General features: G+C 43.1%; 1 long non-coding RNA gene across 1 annotated transcript; it reads right to left on the bottom strand.

Annotated features, from left to right (window-relative positions):
- Nucleotides 1-863: 863 nt before the first annotated feature.
- LOC308394966 lies at nucleotides 864-4454 on the bottom strand. Its single transcript, XR_013971326.1, has 2 exons — nucleotides 3521-4454; nucleotides 864-3466 (listed from the first exon to the last, which is right to left on the bottom strand). It is a non-coding gene; the product is annotated as an uncharacterized lncRNA (long non-coding RNA).
- Nucleotides 4455-20157: the final 15703 nt, after the last annotated feature.

Below are 20157 nucleotides of genomic sequence, written 5' to 3'. Positions count from 1 at the left end.
ATGAGTTTAATCACCAGGTCTGTGCTCTTCACTCATTTAGGCCACAGATCTATTTTATTCAGTTTTCCTGTTCCCGTCATCATAAAACATGTGACATGCTGTCATGCACTTCACAAAAAAGTTTGTTCTGACGTATTCAGAGTTGTGTATCTAGATACAGAATTCACTCGCACATCAAAACAGGAAACTCAGTGTTTTAGAGTCTCCACTCTAACAAACTCCAACACATCTCATTCACTCGTGCTAGAATTCAATCACCTTTCATTAATCTAAGAACGATCAACTAATTTGCATATCAGCTATTAACCCACTAAGTTGACAGGACAACAGAAATGCATGTTCAAAAAGTTATCACTAAAAGAGAATTTCCCTCATACAGTAAATTTATAGTAAACTTGTGCTGCATCAATCAAGCAGGAAGCTTCTCCCAATTTACTATATTAACAACTAAATTTATTGTCTGATCACTGGTTGGTCAAACCAGAATCTTTTTTCCCCACAAAAGTTAAACTGTTGTCCTGCAACCTAGAGAGTCAATTTTTTTTTTTTTGCATTGGATAAATTCAGCATTTGATAACAAGTGTCTGCTAAATTGACACTATTTTAACACTGATGAAAGATGACAAGCTAATTTTCATTGCATGTGTGTGGAGCTGCATCTCCAGCAGAGCATGTTCTTAAAGCTGCCTGTCCTACACACTTCTCTACTATTATTTGATCATTCTGTAACTAATGTGCTATGAGTCCACTGGTTTTTGCATCACACTGAGTGACTTGGACAAGATGATAAACAGACTCACACGCTTAAGATGTTGTCTAATCTTCATGAGCTCTCTTGTGTTTGTGTTAGTAGGGTTAATGCATGTTGTGCTTGTGTGTGTGATTTTGTATGTTTCTATTTTTGCAGTGTTTGAGACTCCTTCTCAATTTTCCAACTTAAGCAGTCAGTTTTCTTTTCCCCAGGTTTGCTAACCCAAATTTTGATTTCCCACATTAAATAATTCCTGTGTTCTCACCTAGTCTTCTCACTCTGTTGTCCTCTCCCACTTCAACAGTCCCGGCAGTTCTCCTTCAGCTTTGTCCTGTCTAGTGGCTGAAGTGCTGCTGCTGCCTTCTTGCGCGACTTCTTAGCAGCTGCTGCCGGTTTCTTGGCTTTGGCCGCGGCGGGCGTCTTAGCTTTGCTCTCAGTAACCTTGTTCATCTTGAAGGATCCGGAGGCCCCGGTGCCCTTGGTCTGCACCAGAGTGCCCTTCGCCACCAGACTCTTGATGGCGGTCTTGACACGGGCCTTGTTCTTGTCCACATCGTAGCCTCCGGCAGCCAGAGCCTTCTTGAGAGCGGCTGCGAACACGCCGTTGCGCTCCTTGGAAGCGGCCACGGCTTTCACAATCAGCTCGCCCACGCTGGGGCCGACCTTCTTGGGATTGGAAGTCGTCGTCTTCTTCTTCTTGGCCTGAACCTCTGCACAGGGCGCAGGGCGTGTTTATGATGGAGCCTTTCCCACCACAGCGCCGGCACGTTGAGCGCATCATGAAGGGTCCATTTCTTTCATGTAGCTATGGTCGCTAGCCAGCATGCTAGCCGCATGTGGCTTGCCCGAGTCACTCAGTCCTTTCTGAGCATTTCGACATGCTGCCGCCGCAGAACCTGGCCTCAGATCCAGCAAGCTTAGCGCGCTGATCTCCAAAAAAGTCCCGAAAGCCAGAAAGACGTCAAATAAGTGTCTCGTGCTAAGCGCTCGAACAAAAACTCTTCTTCACGCCGCCATCTTGCTCGCCCTTCCGTGGAATTCATCCAATCAGACAGGAAGATGGGTTTGCTTTTCTTCTTCTCTGATGCTTTGTTAGGTTGCTTCTGCAGCCTCTGCTCCGATACTGCCGCTGCTGATCAGGTTTTTTCAGGGACGAGTGAGAGCTTTGAGACAGATCGTGCTGTAAATAAGTCAGCCAGAAACTTGGCTTGAACGTTTCCAATTGTTAAACTATAACTTTTCTTCCGACCGCTGCATGTGGAAAATTGATTCAGGTCTGCTTTTCACCTGAAAGTGACAACTAAGACATTTTCATTATTATCATCACTGCTTAATCAACACATATCTCTCTCTCTCTCTCGCTCTGTGTTTTTGTGAACAATCCTTTCTTAAAAGCAGAAAATGAAATTATAGTTGTTTTTTTGGTTGATCAACACAAAACCTTTTTCCTATGATTATTTTTTTTCTACAATATAAATTCTCCCTCTTATTCACTCTTTTTTTTTTTTACAATAGCTGGCGACCTGCAAAATCACCGCTGTCACTCACAATCAAAGGCAATTACTTTTGCACAGTGCACAAAAACACTGTGATGTCAGACACATTCACACTCACTTTGTCACCTGCATAAATAAATCATATGGCTGGAGATATGTGCCATGGTGATCCATAGGCATGATCACATGTTTATTTAATTATTTTCAACCCAACAAAACAAATAAACAAAAACATGATGCTGATGTTATGAACACTTCACACACAAGAGTCAAGATTCAGGAAAACTGCTCATGGAAACGCTGCACACTCCAGTTATCACAGTTATCATAGCGCTGTTTCCCTCTCTTTGAGTAGTTCTCAGACAGCTCTCGATCTGATAATGTGTAGCTTGCTCATCAGCTCAGAAAAAAAAACTGCAACGCAACATCACACAGTAGTTGCTCTGCCCACAGCGGCAAAGTCTTACACTTTCATATTCAACACAGCTTCTCCATCATGTACTTTTAGATGTTTCATACAGGGTTCAGCATATTAGTTGTTTTCACAGGTGTGCTCTACATCTCAACAATGGTTCATAATAAGACGACAGTCTTCCACACAGGTCAAGTGCCTCTATGCACTTCATTAGTTTAAATATTTATCTATATCACTTCACCTCATATGTCATTGTACTGAATTTGAGCAACCACAAGCGTAATGTAGATTACTTTTAACAACTATCCACCTCAATTACGTCTATGGTCTCCACACGCTCTTCAAGGCTGGTGTGTTTTCTGAAAACTTCTAACATTTGAATCTCTTCCATTTATAAGCCTGCGATTAACCGCACGGCTCAGGTCCGCGTGAAACCCGCGTGACCGCGCTCGCGTGAACCCGCGCAGCTGTGGAGCCGTCGCTCCCTCTCTTTTTTACATAAATACTTTGTGCTGCCAGGAGCAAAGTCCAGCACAAACGTCTGTCTCCCTCCGACTCACTCTTGGTTGCTTAGAAACCCATGATAACAACAACAGTCGGTGTCACAGACCACATGTTCTGCTCCGCACACACTCACACAACAACAACAACGACGACGACAATGACAACAACACAAAATAGGCCTACTGTCCAGCACAATCTGGACCCCGCGGAACCTCTCAACGCCTCACAAAGTGGCGGAGAACTCACCTCTCGCTGCACAAAGTAGCGAGGAACCTCTTACCCCACAAAGCGGTAAGGAACCTCTTACCCCACAAAGCGGTAAGGAACCTCTTACCCCACAAAGCGGTAAGGAACCTCTTGCTGCACACAGTAGCAAGGAACCCGGGTTTCGCTCCACAAAGCAGCGAACTTCTCAACGCCTCACAAAATGGCGGAGACTGCACAACAACACGGTTATAGAGTCGGCCTCTGTAAACTTACTCGGTGTTGCTTAGCGTGTAATATAGCCTCGAATCCCGCCGATCGCCATTCATCGAGGAGAAAGACAGACCGCGAATCCACAGGAACTTCCTGGCTGACGTCAGTCTTTCAGCGTGTCCCTCCTCCCCCCGGTGAATGCCGATTCCAGGGCTCCGGCACTCGAAGGACCAATTAATGATAGGTTTGTAGCTTGAACCCATCCGCTGGAACGTTGAAGACAATATAATTACACTGCTAAGCAAGACACAAATAGGCAAAGTTCTTCATGTTACTCGTGCACGGGAGAGACCGGACAGAGTGCCGTTCCTTCACTTGACCCCAGTTGCTCTCGTCCGTTCTCCCGTACCACTGTCCTTTTATTGAGGTTACATGAATATGCATAGGTTCATTAACATGTGACGTCTACATACACACAAAGAGTACCTTGCCTGTGTGTGTGTGTGTGTGTGTGTGTGTGTGTGTGTGTGTGTGTGTGTGTGTGTGTGTGTGTGTGTGTGTGTGTGTGTGTGTGTGTGTGTCGGGTACTGCTGATCAAAGGGTCATAAAAGCACACAAGCAAACATCCTTGGTCAGGAAGAGGGTAGTCAATTGCCCAACGGCTCGTATCAGAACAAATGACCAGACATCCTCCAGCTTCTGTCTCCTGAGGGGCACCAGACAGGGATGCCCACTCTCCCCTTCACTTTTTGCAATTTTTATCGAACCTCTAGCAGCAGCATTTAGACAGGCTACAACAATTAAGGGCATAAAATGTAAGAACATAGAACATAAAATCAGTCTCTATGCGGATGATGTGTTGCTTTTTCTGCAAAACACACAAACCAACCTCTCTGAGGTAATTACTTTAATAAACTGGTTTTCAAGAGTTTCAGATTATTCAATTAACTGGCCAAAATCTACAGTTCTCCCCATTAACTGCTCCTTCCATAATTCTTCCTCTGCCCCACTGCAATCCGGAAATATTAAATATTTAGGTATTAATGTCTCTCCTAAGCTTTCAGACTTAACTAAACTAAACCACATCCCACTTCTAAAGAAAGTAGAAGGCGATCTGACTAGATGGAAATCTTTACCCATATCACTCATGGGAAGGGTCGCCACTATAAAAATGATGATCTTGCCAAAAATAAATTACTTATTTTTGATGATCCCTAACAAACCATCACAAGATTGGTTCAGATCTCTGGATTCATATATTTCCAAATTCCTTTGGAAAGATAAACCCCCGCGTATTAGCTTAAAAACGCTACAAAGAACCAAGGATAGAGGAGGATTAGATCTGCCTAATTTTCACCAATACTTCTTAGCCAACAGGCTTCAGTTCATCTCAGAATGGTTAAAACATACCTTCTTAGTTGAGCCCTGGCTAGATGTTGGACAGGCACTATGCAAGGATCTAGAGATTTCAGACCTACCATTTATTAGCTCAAACATCAAAAGACATGAATGCTTTAAAAGTATCAACATCAGCTTTTCTCTAACAGCATGGTGGGAGTTTCTAAAAATAACGGAGTCTTCATTAATCCCATGCAAACGTACACCTATTTGGAATAACCCTGACATATTACAAAACAATAATATGATTAATTTCCCAGAATGGAGTTGTAAAGGAATTAAATACTTAGAACATATATTAGAGGGAACAGAATTTATTCCATTTGACAGACTAGTTGAACAATATGGGATCAACAAGACAAGGTTTTTAGAATATCAACAAATTAAATCCATAGTAAAAAAGAAATTTAACCTCAGTCAAGTTGAATTACAAACACCACTAAGTGCGGCACATTTTCTTACTCTTAAATCCCCCAAATTATTATCTAAAATATACAGAACACTTTCTAAATTAGATGAATCAATATCCCTTCCTACTGCAAAGTGGGAAGCAGATTTATCAGTCAACCTAGACCAAAACTTCTGGTCTCAGATTTGCTTAAAAACTTTTAAACTAATTAAAAATCCCAGTCTGCAATTAATACAATACAAAATACTTCATAGAGTGCACTATACAGGTCATCGGATGTTCAAGATGGGCTTTACATCTTCCAACAACTGCTCACACTGTCAAGGCAATACACCAGACAATTACATCCACGCTCTTTGGTTCTGTCCACCAGTGCAAAAGTTTTGGCGCGAGATATGTGAAGACTTATCGAAGTGTCTGAAATGTAACATTCCAACTTCCCCCTTAGTGTGTCTACTGGGCAGCTTAGATAATGTCACTTCAGAAAAGAATATAGCCCATATGATCTTCACTGCCCTATGCATAGCCAAGAAAACAGTCCTCATGAACTGGAAAAATAAAAATAATCTTAATTCTAACCAATATAGAAATTATCTATTAGATTACATTAGTCTTGACACAGCCTCTGCCACCACATTAGATCAATTGCTCTGGGCCCCTTTTATCAGCTCCATCACCTAGTGGGGGTGGGGGGTCATAGTTTGGTCCCGCCTTCACTGTTGTGATTGGTGAGGGGGTAGGGACAGGCTTAGGGCGTCGGGGGGTTCCCCGGAGGCATCTTCCTTGGGGGGCTCAACCCGGGGTAGCGGTCACGTCCGGTTGGGGGCTCTGTTGGCTCTCAGGTGACTGTTTCCTCGCGGCTGCGTGCAGCGGGGCTAGGGGAGGGTCTGTGCTGACGGACGTGGGTTACTGACCTGGCAACCTGGCTGCCCCTGGGTGGGTCCGGGATGGGCGTGAGGTTCTGGGGGCGCTCCGTCTCTGGGCTGGGGCCCGGGCCGGGCCTCGGGGGCTTGGGTCCTGGTTGGTGTGTTGCCGGGGTTGTGGGCGGGTGGGTGCATGGGGGCCCGGCCCTGGAGCAGGGTGCCGCCGGTGCGTCGAGCCGCCTGGGGGGCTCTTCAACTGGTGGGGGGGATGGTCACATCTTGCAGGAGCTTTCTTCTCTTCAGGAACTCTCTGCAGGAGGGGGAGATACAGGAGAGGTGGAGGAAGATCTCAGCCTGGGCGTTTACCGTCTTATGTAGTCTGGAAGATGTGTGGATGGTGGGGTGGGTGCAGTTTTCTCTGTGGTGGGGTTGGGTGGACTATCCAGGGCTCTGTGGAGCCGGAGGGCGCTACTGCACTGGGCCCCGGGCTGATGGGCCTGGGCCCCCCTTCCCTGGCGGGTCGCGAAGGGTGGGAGTGCCTACTGGGGTCAGCGGGGGAGCTGGCCCCAGGGAGGGGTTACCTGCCCCTCCCTTCCTTCCCTCCCCATCTCCAGCTGCCTCCCTCTTCCCGCTCCTCCACAACCACTCACACATGCAGGGCCTTGGAGTGGGGGTATGTCACCAGGGTGCAGAGGAGGCTACCCCCCCCCCCCCCTGTCCCCTTCTGGCTGCCTCTGCCTCAATTTTATCCCACAACTTAGACATTCACATTATTCACACTCTCATTACACATACATATAGGATCTTGGGGGTGGGCACAATCACGGAGTCCAAAATACCATCAGGGTGTATACCTCACCCCTGGCGTCGTTGCCCACCTCTCAATTTTAAATACATGTAGACATTGAGGGCTAGCAGGAGGGACTATGCGCTTACCTGCTGCTCCTTGGCAGGTAGCTCCATGCCCTCCTGGGTTTTAATTGCACCTTAGAACACATATGCATCAACACTACAATGAGCGGGTGGAGGGAGGTTTGGAGTCTTCTCCCACCCCCGTTCTCTGCGGCCTGCTGGAGCGGGAGGGCTAGTAGGAGGAGTTGGCCGTCCGACTGCGGTCTGGGGTGTGGGGCCTCCCTGCTGCTGCGGAGTCGGGGTGGTCTGCCTCTCCCCACCGCAGGGAAAAGGGTAACACCACCTGGGTCTGGGTGCAATTCCCCCCTCCAGGGACAAGGGTACCTAGACCCGGTTTGTAGAGTACGCTTGGGGAGTGTGATTGTGTGTACAGCGTCTCTTTATGTCTGTCTCCACGTTGGTTGAGTGTGGAGTGAGTGCATATGAGAGCATGAGGGTGGGAATGGATGTTTGTGTCTGTGTGTGCCCGTATGTCTGTGTCTATATGTCAGGTTGGGTATCAGACGCCACCTCTCTGGGGACACCTCAGGCCCTCCAAGGTTTGGAGGCCTATCTCCACCCACCACCACTTCCCCTGCCGGTGGCGGACTCCCTCAGGTGTCGGTGTGTTGGTGGTTCTTTGTATCTGGGGGTGGGCGTCCGGGTACACACCGGCTCACTCCTTGGCGGCCGCTTGTCGGGGCCTGGGGCCTGGGGCTCGCTCGGGCCCCTTTGGAGGTGGGGTGCCCCCGGCCTCTCGGCCTGGGGCTCGGTCACTCAGGCGCAGCTGGGGGCCGGCGGAGCTCACGGGCGCGTCACTGCAACTCCCCCTGACTTCTGCTCCGCGGCTGCTGGGCGAGCCCTCATCTGGGACTCTCCTCAGCTCTTACTGGGACAGTGGCGCGGCTGCCCCTCTGTTGGTCTTCCATGGTCTCTTGTGTTCTGGGGGCCTCTGGATGTCTGGAGTTTTGATCTCCTCCATACCCACTTCACACCCTGGAGGACGGGGCTGTGGCCCCCCCACACTCCCTAGCAGATCATTACATGGAGAAACCTTTGGAATGCAAGCATGCTGATCCACACAGGTATGCACACATGGGTATTCACAGACGCGGACTAAAGCTTTCTTGGCTGCTGCCTCAAAGCACACTGTGCGCTGTCTATCTTGCGTGCTGCACAATATCGTTTATTATTTAGTAAATATTGATATCTATGACTAGCTAGTTTATTGTGATGGTGCTTTGTTTTCTCTATTATTATGTTGCTCTTTGTTGTTTGCTGTCTCCTCTGTTTGTTTTTTTTGTTTTTTTGTTTTTTTCTCCATACAGGTGACCCAGGAGTTCTTTTTTTTTTTCTCTCTCTTCCCCCCCCTTCTCACCGTCTCTTCTCCCCTTTGGTTTTCTTTCTTTCTCTCCCCCTCTTTCTCTCATTCATTCCCCCTGTCCTATTTATTTAAAAAAAAAAAAAAAAAAAAAAAAAATGACAAAGGATGAACTGAAGCTCTGCCATCACGTAATGTCGCATACTGCTGTTTCTGATGTCATTTAAAAAAAAAAAAAAAAAAAAAAAAAGGAAGAGGGTAGACCCCCCCTCATCCTAGATAACACAGTAAGGAAGTCCAGCAGTTCATTTATACACAAAAAGCACTTAGACTAGAACAGACGTAATTACGTTAATCCTACCATAAAACAATAAGAGAAGGTATGACCTCTCTCATGCTCCCAGGATGTAGGTGTGGAATGCACACCAAGCCTCTGTAGCCTGTTAAAGATCACACAACTTATCACTACACAATTGATTATACACCTCTAAGCATCTATGGTTAAATATTTCTAAGCATAAATGACAATCAACAATACAAACTCTAACAGTACGCTACTTTGTTCTAGCGACTGTAAAAAATAATTGTATTCATGAAATAAACTAGACTTTCACAGTCTGCATCTTCCACAGTTTTTATGCTTTTGTTCACTCCAAATTTGACACAAACCCACAGACAACCAGAGTTAACTATGTGAAGCAATCACAGACACTGTAATGGCTGATTTTTCTAATAAACACAATCAGGTTAACATTAAGGTTTAACATTGAAGGAGATTTGTTCCATAGTCACAGTTATACTTGTATTTCCTTTACTTACATCCAACACTACTATGTTCTGTTTCAGTCCAGGTGCTGGCAGTTTATCCTTTGTTGTTTGGACAAATAAGCTTAAAGCTAAACCTTCATGTTTTTGATGGGAAAGTTTGTTAAACCATTGCTCAACTTATGTCTGCACAGAGCAGATAATTATGATGTACTTGTAAAAAGACTTGATAAGCAGGTCACAGCTGAATCAAGGGGTAATAAAAATAAGACCACGCGGTCTCAGCACGACTACACATGCAGTGGGTTATCGCACACATTTGAAAGACTCATTGTGTAACTCAGGATGTGACCCCTTATAAAGGAGACAGAGAAGTTCTGTTGTTCAGTCAAGTAAAACCTGGTGAAAGCGCAATTCTAAGACTCTGGTCGTTGCTTAAGTGTATAGATAAAAAATCTTTTTTTCATGCATTATTTTCTTACTATATTAGTATAATCACCAAATCGATCATTTCATATTTATCCCCTGAAACGATCTACATTAACTTTTCTATCCCTAGAAATGTGTTTCCAGAGTCCCAGGTTTAGTGACTTCCTGTCCACCATCACATCAGCTGAGTAGTTGTCAAATTTGAGGGGAGCAGAGAAGATCAGACACCAGTCAGCAGGTCAGAGGCCATCTCTCATTTCACAAATCAATCACTTGATTTATAAATGGAACAAACACCCCATCAGACCAGGTAATGACCCATTATGAGACAACAGCCGTCTGAGAGGAGATGTTCTGTATCACAAAACATGGAAAACAAACAAACTCTAGGCATTCTGAAATATATAAAGCTCAACAAAAAAACAAAACCATATCAGATCCTGATGTAATTCATTTTGTTGTTGTCTTTATTAGTCATTTAAAAAGAGGTCTAGAAAAAGTGTCCAGGAAGAGATTCTACTATTTATGCAGCACTGCCCCCGTGTGGCCACAAAGACACACAACAGCTTCATTTCTCAGCCTGTTGCCTTCTTTTTCCTTCATGATGTAAACAGTGAATGAACTGAAAGAAGTCAACCCATAAACTGTTAAACTGATACAACAGTCATGATGATTATGTAACAAGTTGTAGTTGACTTTCTGGTGGTGGTTTTGGTATACAATTTAAAAGCCATTTTCTTTTATAAATACACCATACACTTTGTTCTTGACCATTTCTTTTCCTCATATCCTTAATGGACAGTGGAGGAACACTACATCTAGCTTCTGTTTAACATTTATCCAGGCGCCCCCTCACTGTACCTCTACAGAAACCAAGGGAGAGAGACAGACACACAAAGATTTCCACTTGAATCTTGATCTCAAAATAGAAAAAGTTTTATCACAAAATAATTACAAGAGCTCAGCCAGGTGAGATATAGCAGAACCATCAATTCAGAGTCTGACAGTAAGGGTGACGACGAGCCTGACTGTTGGTCTGCTCCAAAACAAGCCCATAAGCAAGCTTTGAAATAATATGTTACAAAATTGTGAAACTGCGACATGAAATTTGATTTGAAAATGAAATTCATCCTGATCAGGAGCTGTTATGATCTAAATGGTGTTCTAGATCCAGTAAGCATTCATTCAACTTGTCTGCAGCAAAATTAAAAATAAGTTACCACATGTTGTTTTTTAAATTGGTAAATAATTGATAAAATGTTAAAAGTACTGGTTGTGTTTGACCTCATCACCAGGATGAGTTGGAAATACTTCAAATTCCCTCAGGTGGCCTTTTGCTGGTTGGATTGCCACTACAGTCTGTAAACTGTGGAGGTAATTTTGTGAGCTCATTGGATGAGCAGTTTCTGAAATACTCAGACCAGCCCATCTGGCACCAACAACCACGCAATCTCTTTCCCCCATTCTGATACTTGCTTTGACCTTCAGCAGGTCATCATGAACATGTCTGTATGCTTAAATACTTTAATTTGCTGACGTCTGATTGGTTCACTAGACATTTGTGTTTAACGAGCAGGTGAACAGGTGTACCTGGCAAAGTGTGTGTAACCCTCAGTGTTACTGACATGTTCCACACTGATGCACAACAATACTCTGTGCCCCACACTGTTTTATTAAGTATGTCTAATCACTGTAGACATTACATGTACCTTCTTGAAGGAGAGGTCAAAGGTCAGTTACCTTTATAGGTTCCTGCTATATGTTGTGACATATACACAGCACAGTTGTAGGAATGATAGTTTCTAGATTAAGTTGATAAAGTTGACCTTGAAGACCACAAGTTTGAATGGATTGTTAACATGACCCCACTCTACAGCACTGCAACATTTTAACATGAGTTATTTAAGACTTTCCAGGTATCCTGGTTACAGAAAAAGATTGATTAGCAGAAAAAAAAAGAAACAAACTTTAATTGTTTCTGATTAGAAGCTGTACAATCCGGACTGACTTTAACAAATGTGCTATAGGCTCAGCTGGAAAATAGTGAGCTTTACAAGACTGATTTTGTTCCAAAGGCTTTCACAGACCTCAACCAATCCTAAGGCTAATTAGCACGGCTAGAATTTTAAAAACATTTGTTAAATGTTGTCATTGCTAACATATACCTGTTTTAGAGCATGGTGAGTAGCGAGAATGCAAAGTTATTGTTATCTCTAAAAAAAAAAGTGAAGATGTGATATTAGCATGTACGGAGCCCCTCTGATGACATGGTCCAAAAAATAAATAAATTGTGGCCACAAAATACTACTTCGTGGCCACGAAATGGGTATAACGTGCGCACGAAATGCTTATTTGTGAGCACGAAACACTTGACCAATAACCGTGATCCTTCCCAGGCCCTTGCAGTTGGTTGACAATAGAATCTATCCCAACGTCCGGGTCGTACTTACGTCTGCAATGCAACTGGGCTCTTAATATCCTGTTTAAATGTCTCCCCATAATAATGGTTCCTTTCAGTGCCAGGCTTTTCAAAATGCATGTGTAGCTCATTCCCAGCCTAAAATTGTCAGGGATCTGGGTCTGAGGGACATAGACCTATTATTGTGTATTGTTTACTCCACTGTAAATAAACGCATTTTGGGTCCTCCTTCCCCACACACCCAAGGTCTGCCACGCAGACCATGACAAAAATAAAACTCAATCATACTGTCTCTGGCCATGTTGTACAGGTTTAGCCTACTCTTATGCTTATGTCTCTACACAGCTGTCCAATGTATCAATATGATGTGCGCACGTCATCTATTTGTTGCCACAAATGCGTAATTCGTTGCCACGTTATACCCAATTCGTGCCCACAAATTAGCATTTCGTGCGCACGTTATTTCGTGCCCTCGAAATAGTATTTTGTGGCCACAAATAAGTATTTCGTGGGCACTTATACTATTTCGAGGGCAGGAAGTAGTATTTTGTCACCACAATCTATTAATTTTTTGGAGGATGTCATCAGAGGGGCTCCGTAAGCATGAGCTATATAGTATCTCCAAGAGAAAAGCGATCAGCTGATCATTGATCAGTTTCATGATTTAAGTAGCAACAGGAGAGAGAGGGAGAGAGAATGGGAGAAGAAGAGGCAGCTGGCCACGTAAAGACACAGAAGAACTCCAGCTTTGTGTATTTGTTTTTCATTCAAGCTGAAGTCCGGGACAAATCGGGTTCCTTTTCAATACGAGACGCGGCCGGTCCGCGGGTCTCTCCTCCTCCTTCCTCCCCTTTCCCTCATCCACCTGCTGTACTCAAAATTTGTACTCAAGTACAAGTACTGTTACACTGGTTAAATTGTACTCAATTACAAGTAAAAGTACTGGTGTTAAAAAAATACTTGAGTAAAAGTACAAAGTACTCTTCTCAAAAACTACTCAGAGTATTAATTACTTTTTAACAGACTGATGTTTTATTCTGTCGTCAATAGCAGGCATTCAACTCGATTCACCAGTATAAATATTTATGTTCAAAGCACATTTCTCAGATGAACAAGGTATAGAAAGGTAACTTGTTTTGTAAATAAATGTAGATATAAAAGAAGGAATTTTGTTTGTTAAAACAATGACAAATATGTTTCTGAACATGCGTAGAACCATTTAAACTTTTCCCCATACACTGAACAACAGGCAGGTGAGTGTCTTAAACTCTTAGCATTTCTGTCACACTTGAACCTTTTGTTCAGTTTCAGCAAGAGCTGGTTTTCTAAATTAACAGAGGCAATCCAACTTGGTTTGGCTGTGAAGAGTAGACCAGCACAGCTAAAAAGTCGTTCACACGCAGCAGAAGCAGGCAGAGCTGTGTTCAGTTTAAGAGAGAGGTTTTTGATACCTGAGAAGGAGTGCAGCAGCTCCATGGTGTCTGTGGCACAAGCAAGGTAACCATCAAGCTCAACTGCACTTTGCAGCCTTCTGGAGATTGGTCTGGAGAAGAATTCATCTTCATCAGATGACTCTCTTTGCTGATCCTCACTCTCATGCTCTGTCGTTTCAAGATGTTGTTTGATGTATGTCAAGGCTGTAATTGCAAGTAGATAACACAATTTTGTTATTTAAATTTCAGTGATTATTCCTGAACACAAATTTAAAAACGGCAAATTCTCAAAAAGGATTGTTTAGTATTCAGGACAGACCATCAATAGCTTACAATGTATTAGGTGAAATACTCATGTGTTCTTTGTTAAGTCTTTGTTGTGGAGTCTGACAGCAGTGGGGAGGAAAGACCTGCGAAATCTCTCCGTCCCACACCGTGGGTGCCGCAGTCTCCCACTGAAGGAGCTGCTCAGTGCTGTCACAGTCTCCTGCATGGGGTGGGAGACGTTGTCCAACAGGGATGACAGCTTAGCCGCCATTCTCCTGTCACTCACCACCTCCACTGGGTCCAGAGGGCATCCTAGAACAGAGCTGGCCCTTCGGATCACCCTGATGAGTGGCACACATGTCTTGCTTGATGTCTCCAGCCTGCTAAGTTTGGACAGTAGTTGTTGGATTACTGGCAGGAGCCATCCCATAAAGGAAGTGGACTCAGACTGAAGAATGTTTGAAGCTTTCACCAGTGGCTTCATGGTGGTACAGTACTCCCTAAGGAATGCAACTTCTGCAGGACTCAACCTGTAAGACACAACAACAAAACCCACCATGACTATAATAGGGATCTTCTGATTTAATATTAAGAGTCTGCTCACGTTTTTAACCATCCATTAAGGAAAATTCACAAAATTTGCAACCATATTGGTAGGTGTCCAATTTTACTCACATTTTCACCTTGAACTCCTCACAAATGCTCCTGATGTCATTTTCCCCCTTCTCATCAATGATGCGTATTATCCTTTCAATGGCAAGGTAGGTTGAATTCCATTGTGTTGCATTGGGACGAATGATCTGTAGTTCACACTTGTCCTCTACCACTTCATTAGCCAAATGAGTTTTGTTCCAAATGGCCTGGCATTTTGCAAAGCTTGCACGGGAGAGCCTCTTGTAGGTTTCATTCATGCTCTCTGCTAGGGCAGCATCAGATGTTGCCACAAGGTTTAGCAGGTGACATGCACATCGCTGATGAGGCGGGAGTTGATACTCCAAACCAGAGTCTTCATCAAGAATTGCACTTGCCTCATGGTAGTCAATATGGTCAGTCAGGTCAATAGTTTCTGGGTCTGCTTCATCTTCAGCTTCATCTGCATCATTTTGTGCCCCAAACATGTGGAAGGCCTTGACAAAGTTGGATCCACTATCAGTTGTGGTTCTTACAACTTTGCCTCTAATCTTGTATTGGCAATGGATATCATCAAGCGCACCAGCAAGCATGTCAAATGTGTGAGACCCTCTCAATCTTTTGCATGCTGGTGCTGCAGATCTTCTTTCCAGGGACTCTTCCTCCAATGGCATGTGACTCCAAGGTAATTTTTCTGATGAGCTGACCAACAATCAGTAGTGGTAGCAACCAATTTGACTTTATCCAATGCTGCAACCAAAGTCATCTTCATGTGATCAGCAGCTTCACAGATTCTGGCACGGACAGTGGGTCTGGAGATGACTTTGGCTTGAGGTTGTAATGTGGTAACCAATTCTTTGAAAGATGGCTGTTCTACCACTGCAAATGGCTGTAGACCCTCACATGTGAAATTGATGACAAGCATGTCAACAGTTGCTTGTGGAACATGTTTGTTTGCAGCTCTCAACATCAGGTCTGGTAACTTGGCTTGTGTATTTGCTGAGAGCTTGTTTGGTGTGGCTGTGGTCTTTCGCTGACGAGATGTTGATGCCACAGTGATATTGTACTGCTCAATCTTCGATGGATGTTTCCTCTGTAGAGATAAATATTATCATACGTCAGGTTCATACATTACTTCATAACATCACTGTGATTAACACTACAGGAAAACACATTTTTAAAACATCATTCAACTAGACATGAGCTAATCTTTGATTGTTTAGCATAGTATAAAAGAGTGGTGAATTTGGTCAAATCTTGCAGATATATTGCTGTATTTATTTACAAATGTAAACCAATTTTGAACGATCATTGCAAAAAACATGAATTTCTGTATACATTCTAAGTTCTGTAATCTGTATACTATCTGTAAAAAGAGTATCGACCAATGTATCAGTATCTAAATTTTTAACTCCTTTTTATCAGTATCACCCTAAAGTTTTCAATATTAGTCGGGTTCTAAAAATACTAAGAGAGCAAAATATGTGTATATAGCAAATGTAATTTAAGAAAAGGGATCACATACACAAAAATGCTGCCCATACAGCTAACAAATAAAAACAATCCACATTATGTTCTTTAAAAAAAAAAAATCATATTGGGAAACATATAACCCTACTGATTAAGAGCCATGTCACTATGATAGACCTATATCAGGCCAATGATCCTGATCAACTGATCCATCGGGCTCTGATACATGTCAGCTGAGAGCTGGAAGATTCATTTGAGATGCAGCTCAGCACTGTGTTCAAATTTTGTTTTTGTTTTTTATATAGGCCAGCTGATTGTAGGCCCGTGAGTTTTAAATGACTACAAATTTAATTTATTGTAATGACGGTGGTTATCCAAATAATAGGCTAAAACATTCCTACGAATTTAGCTCAATTATGCACACACACGCACATTAGCTAGCTCCGTCTTATTTTAATATCAGGCTAACCAATGGCGGTGACAATATCTTAGCCAAACTAATAACCTTAACACACATGAAAAATAAGAAGGCAATATTGTACACGTATAGTTGTAAAACCTCTTACCTCAATGTGTTTTTTTAAGATTAGACGCTGAAGTCTTGTAAGCTGAAATGACTGTAGAGGTCAAACAAAGTTTGCACTGCATCTGGACGCTGTCTCCTTTTCTCCCTCTGCACATGAAAAATTCCTCCAGGTATGGCCACGGGCACGCGTCCTCCGTCTTTTCTACGTCGTTTTCATGGTTGACAGTGTTGTCCTCTGTCTCCATTTTGGCTTCTTTGTCTCCAAATCTTCCGTCTATAAAGTAGTTTGTACTCCACCATGTAGCACCTCCAGACACCTGTGCCTGCTGCTGCAGCAGAGTTTATCTTTGCTTATGTCTTAAATTGGCCGGTCGGGATTGCACGGCCTTATTGGCTGCAAAAATGCAGACGAAAGGTTTGAATATTAATTCAAATTGTGGGCGTACTCAGTAGTACTCAGTAGATTACATGGTGTAAGTTGTACTCAAGTATGAGTAAAATTACACACTTGAAAAATTACTCATAAAAGTACAAGTACCCAAAAAAATCTACTTAATTACAGTAACGTGAGTATTTGTAATTCATTACTTCCACCCTGACAGTAAATGACCATAAATTAACTGTAATTACACTGTGGTGAGCTCCATTCCTATAGTTCTATCACGTGCACCTGTACACGTTGACAACCGTAACCATGGCCGCCGAGGGTATATAAATGCTGCACAAGGTTCCAAACGTCTGTTTACACTTGCTCGTGGACTTGTTTCGACCTGCTCCAACCTCAGCCTGTGGAAAGCTAAGTTTTGCAAACCATTTTACTAAAAGCGGATATAACTTGAACGCATAACAAGTACTTCATCTGTGGATCGTTTGTACTTGTTTTTGTTTTTCAAGTTTGAAGATGGCTCGCCGTGGACCCGGACTCCCCGACTGTCACCTGGACTTCGCTGCAGGTACGTTTGAAAATTTCTTTAAATGTAAATTACTGTAATAATTTAACAAGTTCCAGTGTGAATATCAAGTTTTAACGTGATCAAATATGTGTATTCAAGATTGTTTCCCGTAAATTGTTTGTATGTTTTAAATTTTCCGGGAGAGGTGTAGAAATTATTAACGACTGGTGTATGAATATGAAAAAAAGGTGTTACTTTGATTTGAAGGCTTCAAATTTGACACTTTTCTTTAAAATGAAATGGTTAAAAATAGCTTAATGGACTAAAATTTGTAAAATGCCCAAAAATCAGTTTCTGTGGTAACGGCATCTTCAAGATGTCATGGCCTCAGAACACGCAGGCGTAAACACACATATCCAGGTCCCCTCCTGACATCATTCTCTTCTCCGGATCAAAGACTTTATTGACATAAACTATATTTTTTCTCTGCTGCAAAACACAAAGATAAAAAAATACAAATAAAATAATATCAAAAGAATATGAAAACAGTAGTAATAATGGCATTAAGACCTATCTTCTGTTACGGTAATGCTTTTAACCTTATTAGATAGCAGAGAGAGATATTGTACACAGGGATATTTACACAGTGATAGCATGTTTACCACAGATTAGATGTATCTGTCCTTATGGCAGATACAGTCCTTGTGCACATTTCTAAAAATGTGGATTCTGAGTTAAGAGTTTCTGTTTGTTTGTTTGTTTGTTTGCTTGTTTGTTTGTTTGTTTTTCACTTGACCATCATTTTCAGACATACCTGCAGAGCTTTGTGTGTGCAATTCTTGCCAACTCTTGCCAAGAAGGTTGTGTTTTTATTTAAAAAAAAAAAATATATATATATATATATATATATATATATATATATATATATATATATATATATATATATATATATATATATATATATATATATATATATATATATATTTAGGACATGCAATTGGTACATGTGGTCTAAATGTTACATTATGGTTTGCATCCACATATTTAACCTATGAGCTTTTTTCAAAATGTGTGACATCGTGAATTGTAAATAAAACAGGAGAATGAGCTGCATGGTTAGTTATAAATGTACTGTAGTATATTTATATAATAAGTTACTCATGTCCGGCTATTTACAAATCAATACCTATTATCCATTACCTATTCCAACATAGTGTTTGCATAAAGGCTTACAAGGAACAAATAAAACAAATTGAATGTACACAAAATACAGTGACATATATAGTGTCAATATAGTGTCACCTTAAAAGTACACAGAGTGAGCTGCCTTGGTGGAGGTTTGGTGGTCTTCTATTAAAAAACTTGACTTAAAGATTGAACAAGTAGAAGTGTCATTCAGTCTGACATAAAATGCTTTTCTCTCATCCTCTGCTCAAACTAACAGATGTAGGTCTGTTGCTTTAACACTGGGTGTCTATTACATTCCTAATGTTATTTTAAAAATTGTTTCCTCACAGGGCGTCTTGACTATGTGGTTGAACGCCCTGCAGAAGAAGGCCTTCCTGAAGTCATCAGGATCCTGGATGACAGTCTCCAGAGCACCACCTCTTCTGGTGAAGCTCAGGACACTGATACCCAGCGTATCAGCGAAGGTGAGTATGGTGAGTATTTTATCCCTCTCTCACCCTCACCCTCTTCTGATGAAGCACCAGATGCTGATGACGGTGAACAGCAAGGTGAGTATGGTAGGTATTTTATCCCTCTCTCACCCTCACCCTCTTCTGATGAAGCACCAGATGCTGATGTCGGTGAACAGCAAGGTGAGTATGGTGAGTACCCCCCCTACCTACCTGTAGACGATGAAGAGTTTAGTGAACAGACTGACAATTCATCTGACTGGAACGACTCAGAAGAGTGGGGGGATTGGCTTAGCGATGACTCTGGGTATGACACCATGGATGAGAGAGATGATTCCCCTCTCATCCGGGAGCACCCTCCAGAGCCGTTTTGGCACGATTGGCAACGTCCTATCGCTCCAGGTGCTGCCCCCATCGCCATGCCGCCTTTCGGCCAGGCCAATGCCCCATTCTTCCCTCGAGTTGTTGCCCCAGTTGGTGATCCGCCAGCTGCTCCTCCCTCAGCTGCTCCCTCAGCTGCTCCCTCTGCTGCTCCCTCTGCTGCTCCCTCTGCTGCTCCTCCCTCAGCTGCTCCCTCTGCTGCTCCTTCCTCAGCTGCTCCCTCTGCTGCTTCTTCCTCAGCTGCTCCTTCCTCAGTTGCTCTCTCTGCTGCTCCCTCTGCTGCTCCTTCCTCAGCTGCTCCCTCTGCTGCTCCTTCTTCAGCTGCTCCCTCTGCTGCTCCTTCCTCAGCTGCTCCCTCTGCTGCTCCTTCTTCAGCTGCTCCCTCTGCTGCTTCTTCCTCAGCTGCTCCCTCTGCTGCTTCTTCCTCAGCTGCTCTCTCTGCTGCTTCTTCCTCAGCTGCTCCTCCCTCAGCTGCTCCCTCTGCTGCTTCTTCCTCAGCTGCTCTCTCTGCTGCTCCTTCCTCAGAAAAGAGAAGCAGAGAAGACATCTGCACCGAAGAGGTAAGTGCAAAGAGGTGCAAGGTGAGTGACCAGTTTGATGCCCCTTCAACATCCTCAGGTAGTTTTGGAGTCAGACGTTTCTGGGAGAGGCCTTTTAGCCTTTCCATGGATGACAGTGACTCTGATTAGTTTATGTTAGAATGTGTTTTTAAACTTTGTTTTTACAGATATAAGAACATGTGACTCGCACATGTGAAATGTATTGCTTTTTTTGTTGATATGTGACATTAATATTAATATTACATTGTGAATTAAAGGTCGTTTTTTAGTTGTTATTACTTC

The sequence above is a fragment of the Rhamphochromis sp. 'chilingali' genome (genome assembly GCF_963969265.1).
Source record: "Rhamphochromis sp. 'chilingali' genome assembly, chromosome: 4".
NCBI lineage: Eukaryota > Metazoa > Chordata > Actinopteri > Cichliformes > Cichlidae > Rhamphochromis > Rhamphochromis sp. 'chilingali'.
Note: the sequence above shows the minus strand (reverse complement) of the source record. Positions and strands in the feature narration are given on the sequence as shown.